The sequence below is a fragment of the Cynocephalus volans genome, chromosome 4 (genome assembly GCF_027409185.1).
Source record: "Cynocephalus volans isolate mCynVol1 chromosome 4, mCynVol1.pri, whole genome shotgun sequence".
Lineage (NCBI taxonomy): Eukaryota > Metazoa > Chordata > Mammalia > Dermoptera > Cynocephalidae > Cynocephalus > Cynocephalus volans.
Genome location: NC_084463.1, coordinates 157,673,603 through 157,686,150, shown reverse-complemented (window position 1 = coordinate 157,686,150; position 12,548 = coordinate 157,673,603). Strand labels below are relative to the sequence as shown.

The window sequence follows — 12,548 nt, the reverse complement described above, 5'->3', positions numbered from 1 at the left end:
TGTAGTTCTCATTATAGAGATTTTTCACCTCCTTGGTTAACTCAATTCCTAAGTATTTTATTGTTTTGGTGGCTATTGTAAATGGGCAGGCTTTCTTGATTTCTCCTTCTGCATGTTCACTATTGGAGAAAAGAAATGCTACTGATTTTTGTGTGTTGATTTTGTATCCTGCTACTGTGCTGAAATCATTTATCAATTCCAACAGTTTTTTTGTAGAGGTTTTAGGCTGTTCGATATATAGGATCATGTCATCTGCAAACAGGGACAGTTTGACTTCATCTTTTCCAATCTGGATGCCCTTTATTTCCTTCTCTTCTCTGATTGCTCTGGCTAGTACTTCCAACACTATGTTGAATAGGAGTGGTGAGAGTGGGCATCCTTGTCTAGTTCCTGTTCTTAAAGGAAAAGCTTTCAGCTTTTGCCCATTCAGGATGATATTGGCTGTGGGTTTGGCATATATGGCTTTAATTATGTTGAGATACTTTCCCTCTATACCTAACTTATAGAGGGTCTTTGTCATGAATGAGTGCTGAACTTTATCAAATGCTTTTTCAGCATCTATAGAGATGATCATATGGTCCTTGTGTTTGAGTTTATTAATATGGTGTATCACATTTATTGATTTGCGTATGTTGAACCAACCTTGCATCCCTGGGATGAATCCCACTTGATCGTGATGAATAATTTTACGTATGTGTTGCTGTATTCCGTTTGCTAGTAATTTAGTGAGGATTTTTGCATCTATATTCATCAAGGATATTGGCCTGTAGTTTTCATTTTTGGTTAAATCTTTACCTGGTTTTGGTATCAGGATGATGTTTGCTTCATAGAATGAGTTTGGGAGATTTGCGTCCGTTTCAATCTTTTGGAATAGTTTGTAAAGAATCGGTGTCAATTCCTGTTTGAATGTTTGGTAAAATTCTGCTGTGAATCCATCTGGTCCTGGGCTTTTCTTTGTTGGGAGCGTTCTGATAACAGCTTCAATCTCCTCTATTGTTATTGGTCTGTTCAAATTTTCTACGTCTTCACGGTTCAGTTTTGGGAGCTTGTGTGTGTCCAGAAATTTATCCATTTCCTCCAGATTTTCAAATTTGTTGGCGTATAGTTGTTTATAGCAGTCTCGAATGATTCCTTGTATTTCAGATGAATCAGTTGTAATATCACCTTTTTCATTTCTAATTTTTGTTATTTGAGTCTTCTCTCTTCTTTTTTTTGTTAGCCATGCAAATGGTTTGTCTATTATTTATCTTTTCAAAAAACCAACTTTTTGATTCGTTGATCTTTTGAATTGTTTTTTGGTTTTCAATTTCATTCAGTTCTGCTCTGATCTTAATGATTTCTTTCCGTCTGCTAACTTTAAATTTGGATTGTTCTTGTTTTTCTAGTTCTTTAAGGTGAAGTGTTAGTTTGTTCACTTGCCATCTTTCTCTTCTTCTGAAGTGAGCGTTTAATGCAATAAATTTTCCCCTCAATACTGCTTTTGCAGTATCCCACAGGTTTTGGTATGATGTATCATTGTTTTCATTAGTTTCAATAAATTTTTTGATTTCCTGCTTGATTTCTTCTTGGACCCATATGTCATTAAGTAAAATGCTGTTTAATTTCCATGTGTTTGTATAGTTTCCAGAGGTTTGTTTGTTATTAATTTCTAGTTTTAATCCATTGTGGTCTGAGAAGATACATGGGATAATTGCAATTTTTTTGAATTTATTGAGACTTGATTTGTGACCTAATATGTGATCTATCCTGGAGAATGATCCATGTGCTGATGAGAAAAATGAATATTCTGAGGTTGTTGGGTGGAATGTTCTGTAGATATCTGCCAATTCCAATTGGTCTAGAGTCTTGTTTAGATCTTGTGTTTCTCTACTGATTCTTTGCCTAGATGATCTGTCTAATATTGACAGTGGGGTGTTCAGGTCCCCTGCTATTATGGTATTAGTGTCTATTTCCTTCTTTAGGTCTAATAGAGTTTGTTTTATAAATCTGGCTGCTCCAACATTGGGTGCATACATATTTATGATTGTTATGTCTTCTTGATGGATCAGTCCTTTTATCATTAAGTAGTGTCCCTCATTGTCTCTTTTTATGGTTTTTAGTTCAAAGTCTGTTTTGTCAGATATAAGAATAGCCACTCCAGCTCGTTTTTCTTTTCTGTTTGCATGGTAAATCTTTTTCCATCCTTTCACTCTTAGTCTGTGTGAATCTTTATGGGTGAGGTGGGTCTCTTGTAGGCAGCATATAGTTGGGTCCTGCTTTTTGATCCAGTCAGCCAGTCTGTGTCTTTTAATTGGGGAATTTAAGCCTTTTACATTAAGAGTTGTTATTGAAAGGTGTTGATTTATTCCTAGCATTTTATTGGTTGTTTGGTTGTCTTAGGTGTCTTTTGTTCCTTGCTTTCTGATTTACTGTTTGTTTTCTGTGTTTGTTGGTTCCTTGGGTTGTAGATAGTGTTTTTGTTAGCTTGTTTTCTCTTCATGAATGCCATTTTTATTATACTAGCGGGTTTAGATTTTTCTTGGGTTTTTCTGGCAGTGGTAGTTATTTTTCAGGAACCAAACCCAGTACTCCCTTGAGGATTTCTTGTAAGGGTGGTCTTGTGGTAAAAAATATGGAACGCTTTACGAATTTGCATGTCATCCTTGTGCAGGGGCCATGCTAATCTTCTCTGTATCGTTCCAATTTTAGTATATGTGCTGCTGAAGTGAGCACTATTTCATTCTTTTTTATGGCGGAGTAGTATTCCATAGTGTATATATACCACAGTTTCCTTATCCAATCATCCATTGATGGATTTTTAAGTTGGTTCCATATCTTGGCTATTGTAAACAGAGCTGCAATGAACATGGGAGTGCAGATATCTCTTTGACATGATGATTTCCATTCCTCTGGATATATACCCAGAAGAGGGATTGCTGGATCATGTGGAAGATCTATCTGTAGTTGTTTGAGAAACCTCCAAATTGTTTTACAAAGTGATTGTACTAATTTACATTCCCACCAACAGTGCAGTAGTGTTCCCTTCTCTTCACACCCTTGCCAGAATTTGTTATTCACAGTCTGTTTGATCATAGCCAGTCTAACTGGAGTGAGGTGGCATCTCAATGTGGTTTTAATTTGCATTTCCCTGATGACTAGTGATGTTGAGCATTTTTTCATGTACCTGCTGGCTATTTGTATGTCTTCCTTTGAAAAATGTCTATTCACCTCCTTTGCCCATTTTTTAATTGAGTCATTAATTTTTTTACTGTATAATTGCTTGAGTTCTATGTGTATTCTGTATATTTGTTCCTTGTTAGATGCAAAGTTGGTAAAAATTTTCTCCCACTCTGTAGGTTGTCTTTTCACTTTGTTGATTGTTTCTTTTGCTGTGCAGAAACTTTTTAGTTTGATATAGTCCCATTTGTTTATTTTTACTTTTACTGCTTGTGCTTTTGGGCTCATGTTCATAAAGCCTGTGCCCTGACTTAACTGCTGAAGTGTTTCACCTATATTTACCCTTAGTAATTTTACAGTTTCAGGTCTTATACTTAGGTCTTTAATCCATTTTGAGTTGATTTTAGTGTATGGTGAGAGATGCATGTCTACTTTCATTCTTCTGCATATGGATATCCAGTTCTCCCAGCACCACTTGTTGAAGAGGCCATCTTTTCCCCAGTGTACATTTTTGTTGCCTTTTTCTAATATCAGATGGCTATAAGCCTGAGGCATGATTTCTAGGTTTTCTATTCTACTCCACTGGTCTGAATGTCTATTTTTATACCAGTACCATGCTGTTTTGGTTACAGCAGCTTTGTAGTATAGTTTGAAGTCAGGCAGAGTTATGCCTCCAGCTTTGTTTATTTTGCTCAGGATTGCTTTGGCTGCTCAGGGTCTTTTGTTTTTCCATATGAAAGGTAAGACTGTTTTTTCTATTTCTGTGAAGAATGTCATTGGTATTTTGATGGGGATTGCATTGAATCTGTAGATCACTTTCGGTAGTACAGACATTTTCACAATATTAATTCTTCTAGTCCAAGAGCATGGAATATCTTTCCATCTTTTTGTGTCTTCTTTAATTTCTTTCAGAAGTGGCTGGTAATTCTCATTGTAGAAGTCTTTCACTTCCTTGGTTAAATTGATCCCAAGGTACCGTAATTTTTGGTGACAATTGTAAATGAGCTTACTTTCCTTATTTCTCTTTCTGTTAATTCACTATTTGAGTATATAGATGCTATGGATTTTTGAGCATTTATTTTGTATCCTTCAATGTTACTGAAGTTATTAACCAGCTCTAGGAGTTTTTAGATAGAGTCTTTAGGTTTTTCTATATATAGTATCATGTCATCTGCAAATAGGGAAAATTTGACTTCATCTTCTCCAATCTGGATTCCATTTATTTCTTTCTCTTGCCTGATTGCTCTGTCTAGTACCTCCAGTACTATGTTGACTAGAAGTGGTGAGAGTGGACATCGTTGTCTTGTTAATTACACAACAGATAATTGATTACCTAGGGTATGATTTATAAAAAGACAAGATGACAAGATCAGTCTTGAGTCTTCAGGGATCATGGATAGAGAGGTATGAACCATGTTTCTAGAGTCATGGAGTTGACAGCATTGAGCTGCTTTTACTATACAATCTCTTGATTAAAAAAAAGTAGATGCCAATAATTATGAGTTTAACAATGCACTTGAAATTAATTTGTATTTATAATCACATAGGGCATCCAAATAGGTAAAGAGGAAATCAAATTGTCCCTGTTTACAGATGACATGATTCTATATATAGAAAACTCAAGTGACTCTACCAAAAAACTCTGAAGCTGATAAATGAATTCAGTAAGGTGGCAGGATACAAAATCAACATATAAAAATCAGTAGTGTTTTTATACTCCAACAACAAACTAGAAGAAAAAGAGATCAAGAAAGTAAGCCCATTTACAATAGTCAACAGAAAAATAAAATACCTAAGAATAACCAAAGAGGTGAAAGATCTCTACAATGAGAACTACAAATCACTTCTGAAAGAAATTAAAGAAGACACTAAGAGATAGGAAGACATTCTTTGTTCATGGATTGGAAGAATCAAGGTGGTAAAAATGTCTATACTACCCAAAGTCATCTACAGATTCAATGAGATTCCCATCAAAATACCAATGACATTCTTCCCAGAAATAGAAAAAGCAATCCTAACATTCATATGGAACAACAAAAGACCCCGAATAGCCAAAGCAATCTTGAGCAAAAAAAGTAAAGTTGGAGGCATTACACTTCATACATCAAACTATATTAAAAATCTATAGTAACAAAAACAGCATGGTACTGGAATAAAAACAGACATGTGGACTGATGGAACAGAATAGAGAACTCAGAAATCGATCCACACGTTCACAGTCAACTGATCTTTGACAAAGGCACCAAGAACATACATTGGGGAAAAGACTGCCTTTTCAATAAATCATTCTGGGAAAACTGGAAATCCATTTGTAGAGGAATAAAACTTGATCTGCACCTTTCACCATATACCAAAATCAACTCAAAATGGATTAGAGACCTAAATATAAGTCCTGAAACTTGAAAACTCCTGAAAGAAAACATAGGGGAAACACTGCAGGATTTAGGACTGGGCAATGACTTTATGAATAACACTCCAAAAACACAAGCAACAAAAGAAAAAATAAACAAATTGGATTATATCAAACTAAAAAGCTTCTGCACAGCAAAGGAAACAATCAATAGAGTGAAAAAACATCCTAAGAATGGAAGAAATTATTTGCAAACCATGCAAATGACAAAGGATTAATATCCAGGATATATGAAGAGCTCAGACAACTTTACAGCAAAAACCAAATAATTCAATTTAAAAATGGGCAAAGGAGCTGAACAAACATTTCTCAAAGGGAGACATACAAATGGCCAACAGGTGTATGAAAAAATGCTCAACATCACTAATCATCAGGGAAATGCAAATCAAAACATCTTTGAGATATCACCTCACTCCAATCAGACTGGCTATTATAAAACAGACAGAGAATAACAAATGCTGGCAATGATGTGGAAAAAGAGAAACTCTCCTGCACTAATGGTGGGACAGTAAATTAGTACAGCCATTATGGGGAACAGTATGGAGGTTCCTTAAATAACTACAGATAGAACTTCCATATGGTCCAGCAATCTCACTACTGGGGATATATCCAGACGATTTGAAAACATCAGGTCAAAGGGATACCTGCACTCACATGTTTATTTCAGCTCTATTTACAATAGCTAGGTGATGTAACCAACCTAAATGTCCATCTATGGATGACTGGATAAGGAAATTGTGGTATATATACACAACAGAATACAATTCAGCCATAAAAATGAATGAAATTCTACCATTTGCAGCAATATGGATGAGCCTGGAGAAAATTCTATGTGAAACAACCCAGGTACAGAAAGAGAAATACTGCATGTTCTCACTAATAACTGGGAGCTGAATCCATAAATAAACAAACGAACAATAAAGAGAGACAGAGGGAAAGAAAGAAAGAAACAACAACTACTAATACATTGAACTTTTAGAAAACTAAAGGTGGAAAAGGGGAGGGGGGCTAATGAGGAATTGGTCAACGGACACAAAGAATGATTGTATATTGTAATGGTGAATAAGCTAACTATACTGATCTAACCACCACACATTCTACACAATTATTGAAAATCAACGTTGTACCCCACATGTATGTATAATAATAATAACAATAAATATATATATATGAAGAAAATGTGCTCACTTGAAAATGTTCCCTGAATATGTGAATCACATTACAACTTCAGTCTACATGTGGTGTTTGACAGACACAAGGATTTATGGAGTTCTTGCAATACTCTGAGAACCCAGATGAAAACCAGTGCTAGAGGATCCTGACCCCCAACCCCTTGGCATTGTGCAGAACAGCTTCCAAGACCCTGTTCCTGTGTACCACCCTAACCTCATGTCCCTGCTAACACCGAGAATCTCTGCTTAGCCAGAACTTTCTGTGCCTGGCTTACTTCACTTAACAGGATGATCTCCAGTTCTATCTGCATTGCTCCAAATCACAGATAGACCATTCGTTTATGTGTCACATTGTGTCATACCCTTGCACCATTTGCCTATCTATCCTTCCTTGTCTACATCAGCTGACAACCTCACCTGTAGCTTCATTTCACATGTCTTCTCTGTGAATCTCTCTCTGACACCCACTCCTTAATATAAATGCTTTTACACACACTCATACACACACACACCCCTATACATCTCTTTGTTTCAATTAATTTACCTGTCTGTGACATACCTTGTAAGTTACAGAGTTGATGTGAGATTAAATTTAAAAAATTAATAATATAAAATACTCAAGAAACACGAATAATCATTTCTATTATGTTTATGTGCTGGGCAATATGCTGAAAGTTTCCACATGCTGCTTCATGTATTCCTTTCCAGAACCCAGGAACAGAGGGAGTGTCACCACCACTTAAGGTGGGGATGAGAAATGTCTTATCTAGTGGTCCCCTGTTTTGGAGTCAGCTTGGAAACTCTCAAAAGCCCCAATCCAGGATAAACATATCAGTATCTCTGCTAGTTCAGCCCATGCCGTCCACATTTCCTCATCCCCACTCCTGCAGCAGCAAACTTCTAGTGAATTACGGAAGCAGGAAGTAGAAGTCATGCCTTTCACATCAGACTTAGAGACCTGCACGCATCGCAAAATTGCCACCTTTTGACATTTCTGGATACATCTCTAGCTCTCCAAAGCTGGAGTTTGTAGCCCATTCATTGATTTTACTGTTGTAAAAATAATCACAGTGGGTTCCCGCTCTCTGCGATTTCTTCAGGAGCTACTGTTGAAGAATGTGAGGTGGGACCAGGTGAGACTTGACAGGCTGGGGGCACTGGGGTGGCAGCAGGTGGGAACTGTAAATGGGAGTGAGACCTGTATTTTCACCCCCATCGGACGTCCTCTCCCAGCACTGTTGACACCTCCCAAGACAAGACACCTCCAGCTGTCAGCTCTCTCCATGATTCACCTCCTCTGGTTCTTTTGTGCTGGAGAGATCAGCAACATGTAACAAGCTCTGTTTGAAAGTGAAAATACATTGACCTTTTAATGAGTAGAAAGGGTTTACTTGTGTTTGTTTTCTTTACTTCAACCGTTGGTCCCAGTCCCTTGACTGCTGCTCTAATGCGGGGCCCCTAATTTCTTTCCTGGACAAGATTTGCTAATCTCTGCCTAGACTCTCTTCCTCAATCCACTTCTTTCTACCATCTACTTTTACTCGAGGAAAAGGTCAATACTCTGAAAGGAAAGCTACGATTTAGTCATGTGCTTACTTAAACAAACCTTCAATGGTTCTCCTTTATCTTTTTTTAAAAATTTTAGCATACCTTTGTATATATTTGTGGGCTACAGTGTGTTGTTTCAATACATACACACATTACATATATACACAAACACACACTGTATAATGATTAACTTAGGTAGGTAGCAAAAATTTGTACCTGATAATCCACCACCTCTTCTCCCCTGGGACCCTTTAACCATTATTCTACTCACTACTCTTATGAGGACCATTTTTTTTTTTTTTTAGAATTGCACATACGAGTGCGATCATGGAGCGTTTGTCTTTCTGTGCCTGGCTTACTTCACTTAACAGGATGATCTCCAGTTCTATCTGCGTTGCTCCAAATGACAGGATTGCTTTTATTTTAAGCTGCAAAGTACTTCATTTTGTATATGTACCACGGATTTTTAATCCATTCATTCATTGTTGGGCATTTAGATTGATTCCATCTCTTGCCTCTTGTGAACAGTGTTGCAAAGAACATGGGATATGTTTATATGTTTGTATGTTTATATGATAAACCCACTACCAATATCATCCTGAATGGGGAAAAGCTGAAAGCTTTTCCTTTAAGAACAGGAACTAGACAAGGATGCCCACTCTCACCACTCCTATTCAACATAGTGTTGGAAGTACTAGCCAGAGCAATCAGGGAAGAGAAGGAAATAAAGGGCATCCAGATTGGAAAAGATGAAGTCAAACTGTCCCTGTTTGCAGATGACATGATCCTATATATTGAACAGCCTAAAGCCTTTACAAAAAAACTCTTAGAGGTGATAAATGATTTCAGCAAAGTTGCAGGATACAAAATCAGCACACAAAAATCAGTACTATTTTTATACTCCAACAGTGAACATGCAGAAAAAGAAATCAAGAAAGCTTGCCCATTTACAATAGCCACCAAAAAGATAAAATACTTAGGAATAAAGTTAACCAAGGATGTGAAAAATTTGTACGAAGAGAACTACAAACCACTGCTGAGAGAAATTAAAGAGGACACATGAAGATGGAAAGATAGCCCATGCTCTTCGATTGGAAGAATTAACATTGTGAAAATATCCATACTACCCAAAGTGATCTACAGATTCAATGCAATCCCCATCAAAATTCCAGTGACATATTTCTCTGAAATGGAAAAAGCTATCCTAACATTTATATGGAATAACAAAAGACCACTAATAGCCAAAGCAATTATGAGTAAAAAATAAAGCTAGAGGCATAACACTGCCTGACTTTAAACTATACTACAAAGCTATAATAACCAAAACAGCATGGTACTGGCATAAAAACAGACACATGGATCAATGGAATAGAATAGAGAATCCAGAAATAAATCCATACACCTACAGCCATCTGATCTTTGTCAAAAGCACTGAATCAACACACTGGGGAAGAGACTGCCTCTTCAGCAAATGGGTCTGGGAAAATTTGATATCCATATGCAGGAGAATGAAACTAGACTCATACCTCTTACCACATACCAAGATAAACTCAAAATGAATTAAAGAATTAAATATACATCCTGAAAACATAGGAGAAACACTCCAGGAAGTAGTATTGGGTACAGGTTTCATGAATACGACCCCAGAAGCACAGGCAACCAAAGGAAAAATAAACAAATGGGACTATGTCAAACTAAAAAGCTTCTGCACAGCAAAAGAAATAATTAACAGAGTTAAAGGACAACCAACAGAATGGGAGAAAATATTTGCAAAATATACATCTGACAAAGGATTAATATCCAGAATATACAAAGAATCGAAAAAACTTTACAGCAAAAATACAAGTAACCAAATTAAAAAATGAGCAAAGGAACTGAATAGGCATTTCTCAAAGGAAGATATATGAATGGTCAACAGACACATGAAAAAATTCTCAACATCACTCAGCATTCAGGAAATGCAAATCAGAACCACACTGAGATACCATCTCACTACAGTTAGTAGTGAGAATGATATCCAAAAGAATGAGAATATCCAAAAGACTGGGAATGATAAGTGCTGGTGAGGTTGTGGAGAAAAAGGAACTCTCCTATGCTTTTGGTGGGATTGCAAAATGGTGCAGCCTTTATGGAAAATGGTTTGGAGGTTCCTCAAACACTTACAGATAGATCTACCGTATGACTCTGCTGTCCCACTGCTGGGAATATACCCAGAGGAATGGAAATCATCATGTCAAAAGAATACCTGTACTCCAATGTTTATTGCAGCATTATTTACAACAGTCAAGAGTTGGAACCAGCCCAAATGTCCATCATCAGATGAGTGGATACGGAAAATGTGGTACATCTACACAATGGAATTCTACTCTGCTATAAAAAAGAATGAAATACTAACAATCACAGCAACATGGATGCGCTTAGAAAAAATTATATTAAGTGAAGTAAGGCACAGAAATAGAAATACCACATGTTCTCACTTATTTGTGGGAGCTACAAATAAATAAATAAATATACAAACAAACGGGGGAGGGGGTGGCAGAGAAGAAGACACAATCACAATTCCTTGAACATGTTAAGACAAGTGTATAGATGTGATGGTGATGGGTGGGGATGGGCGAGGGAGTAATCTGTCTGTAAAGGGACACAAAAATCAACTACATTGTATATTGATAAATTAAAAATTAAAAAAAAACTATTTAGACCCATGAAGCTAAATACCAAGAGAAACTATGACAGAAGTTGGAGGTGACATGTGGCACTATCGTGTGGATGGGAAGAGGTGGGAATGAGTGCTTCTCATTGCAACCCATTCTATACCATTTTCTATTTCACACACTGTACCTGTATCACATTAAAAATTAAGGTTTTGAAGAAAGAGATGTTGGAAGGAGATATAGAAGAAATTGTGGGAAAAAGTGGGAGGGGTGATAATTTACTGGAAAGCAGTTAAGATGCTGTAAATTATCTCAGGTCAGTTTGAAAACCACCAAGTAGCTAGGAGGAGTTTGAAATACTTTCTTGAGGGAAATAACACATTTCTCTGAGGAATTAATTACATGTTGAATGACAAGACACGAGACAGAGGAGTGAGGAACAATATGAGATGAATCACTAAGAATATTTCTATGGACAAATTAAAGTCCTCTGGAAATTCAAATCAAGTCCTTCTGAGCTGTGGATTCTCCAGGAAGGGAGCCTTTGTACGGGGGGTGATGGTTGAGTAGGGTCATAAGGACCCAGAGGATGAGGATGGCAGAAAGGTGGAAGTAAGGCCCTCCTGGTGGGCAAAGCTTCCTGGGCCAGGGCGTGGAGGTGAGACTGAGTCTGGCCCATAGGAGGGCAAAGATGCCCACCCACCTGCAGGGATCGTGTCATACATGAGGTTGCATTCACTGTGCACAAGGTGCGAGGCCAGCTAGCACTGCCGATGATTCAGTACAAGGTCACGTACTTTTGGATATTTCCATAAACATGTCCTCTCCACGGTGGCACTCTTCATTTTGAGGTTGAATATTTCTTTGTCTAGGGAGCTGTCTAACCATTGCAGGATGTTTATGAGGATTCATTAGCATGTTTAATTCCTCACCTCTGCCACGTGATACCAATAGCGCACCCATCCCCATCCAGCTGAGACAACCAAAATGAGCTCCAGACATTGGCAAATATTCCCCAAGTTTTGGAGGAAGAGCAAAATTGCCTCTACTGAGAACCACTGCTCTCCCAGTGGGAATACTTTATGTAAGCTCCCCATATACCTCTTGTATTACCCCTATGGTCAGATGCTGTCCACTGTGGGTTGACTACAGTTACAGGAAAAATGATGGCATTGAAGTGGAGGGAAAATTGCTGACTCACTGGCAGTGATACAGTGTAGATACATAATGAACCAAGTCAAATGTCACATGTGCTCAGGCATTAACATTTTTAACCACACATATTTTAGGGAAATGGCAAGTTGTGTACTTTCAGGGTTTGGGTGAAGGAGCCAAGTAAAATTACCCAGGGGCTGACACCTGGCTGTGGTTCTACTTCCCAATACCGGCTCCTGGTCCCAACTCATTACACAGATCCTGGTTAGATCATATCATAGCATCAGTCACCCCCAGGTATAAAGGTCACTGAGGTGGCCCAGGCCTTGGGTAGCAAGATCCCTAACTACCTCCTCTTCTCCTGCCTCCTTCCTGACCCCAAGGTCCTCATCCAGGAAAGTAGAAATGGTGGTGCTATCACCCAGGATGTCATGCTGATGTCTGATTTTAGTC

General features: G+C 37.7%; 1 non-coding gene across 1 annotated transcript; it reads right to left on the bottom strand.

Annotated features, from left to right (window-relative positions):
* Positions 1-2,605: 2,605 nt before the first annotated feature.
* On the bottom strand, positions 2,606-2,712 carry LOC134377401 (U6 spliceosomal RNA). The gene has a single exon (XR_010023449.1). It is a non-coding gene; the product is annotated as a U6 spliceosomal RNA (small nuclear RNA).
* Positions 2,713-12,548: the final 9,836 nt, after the last annotated feature.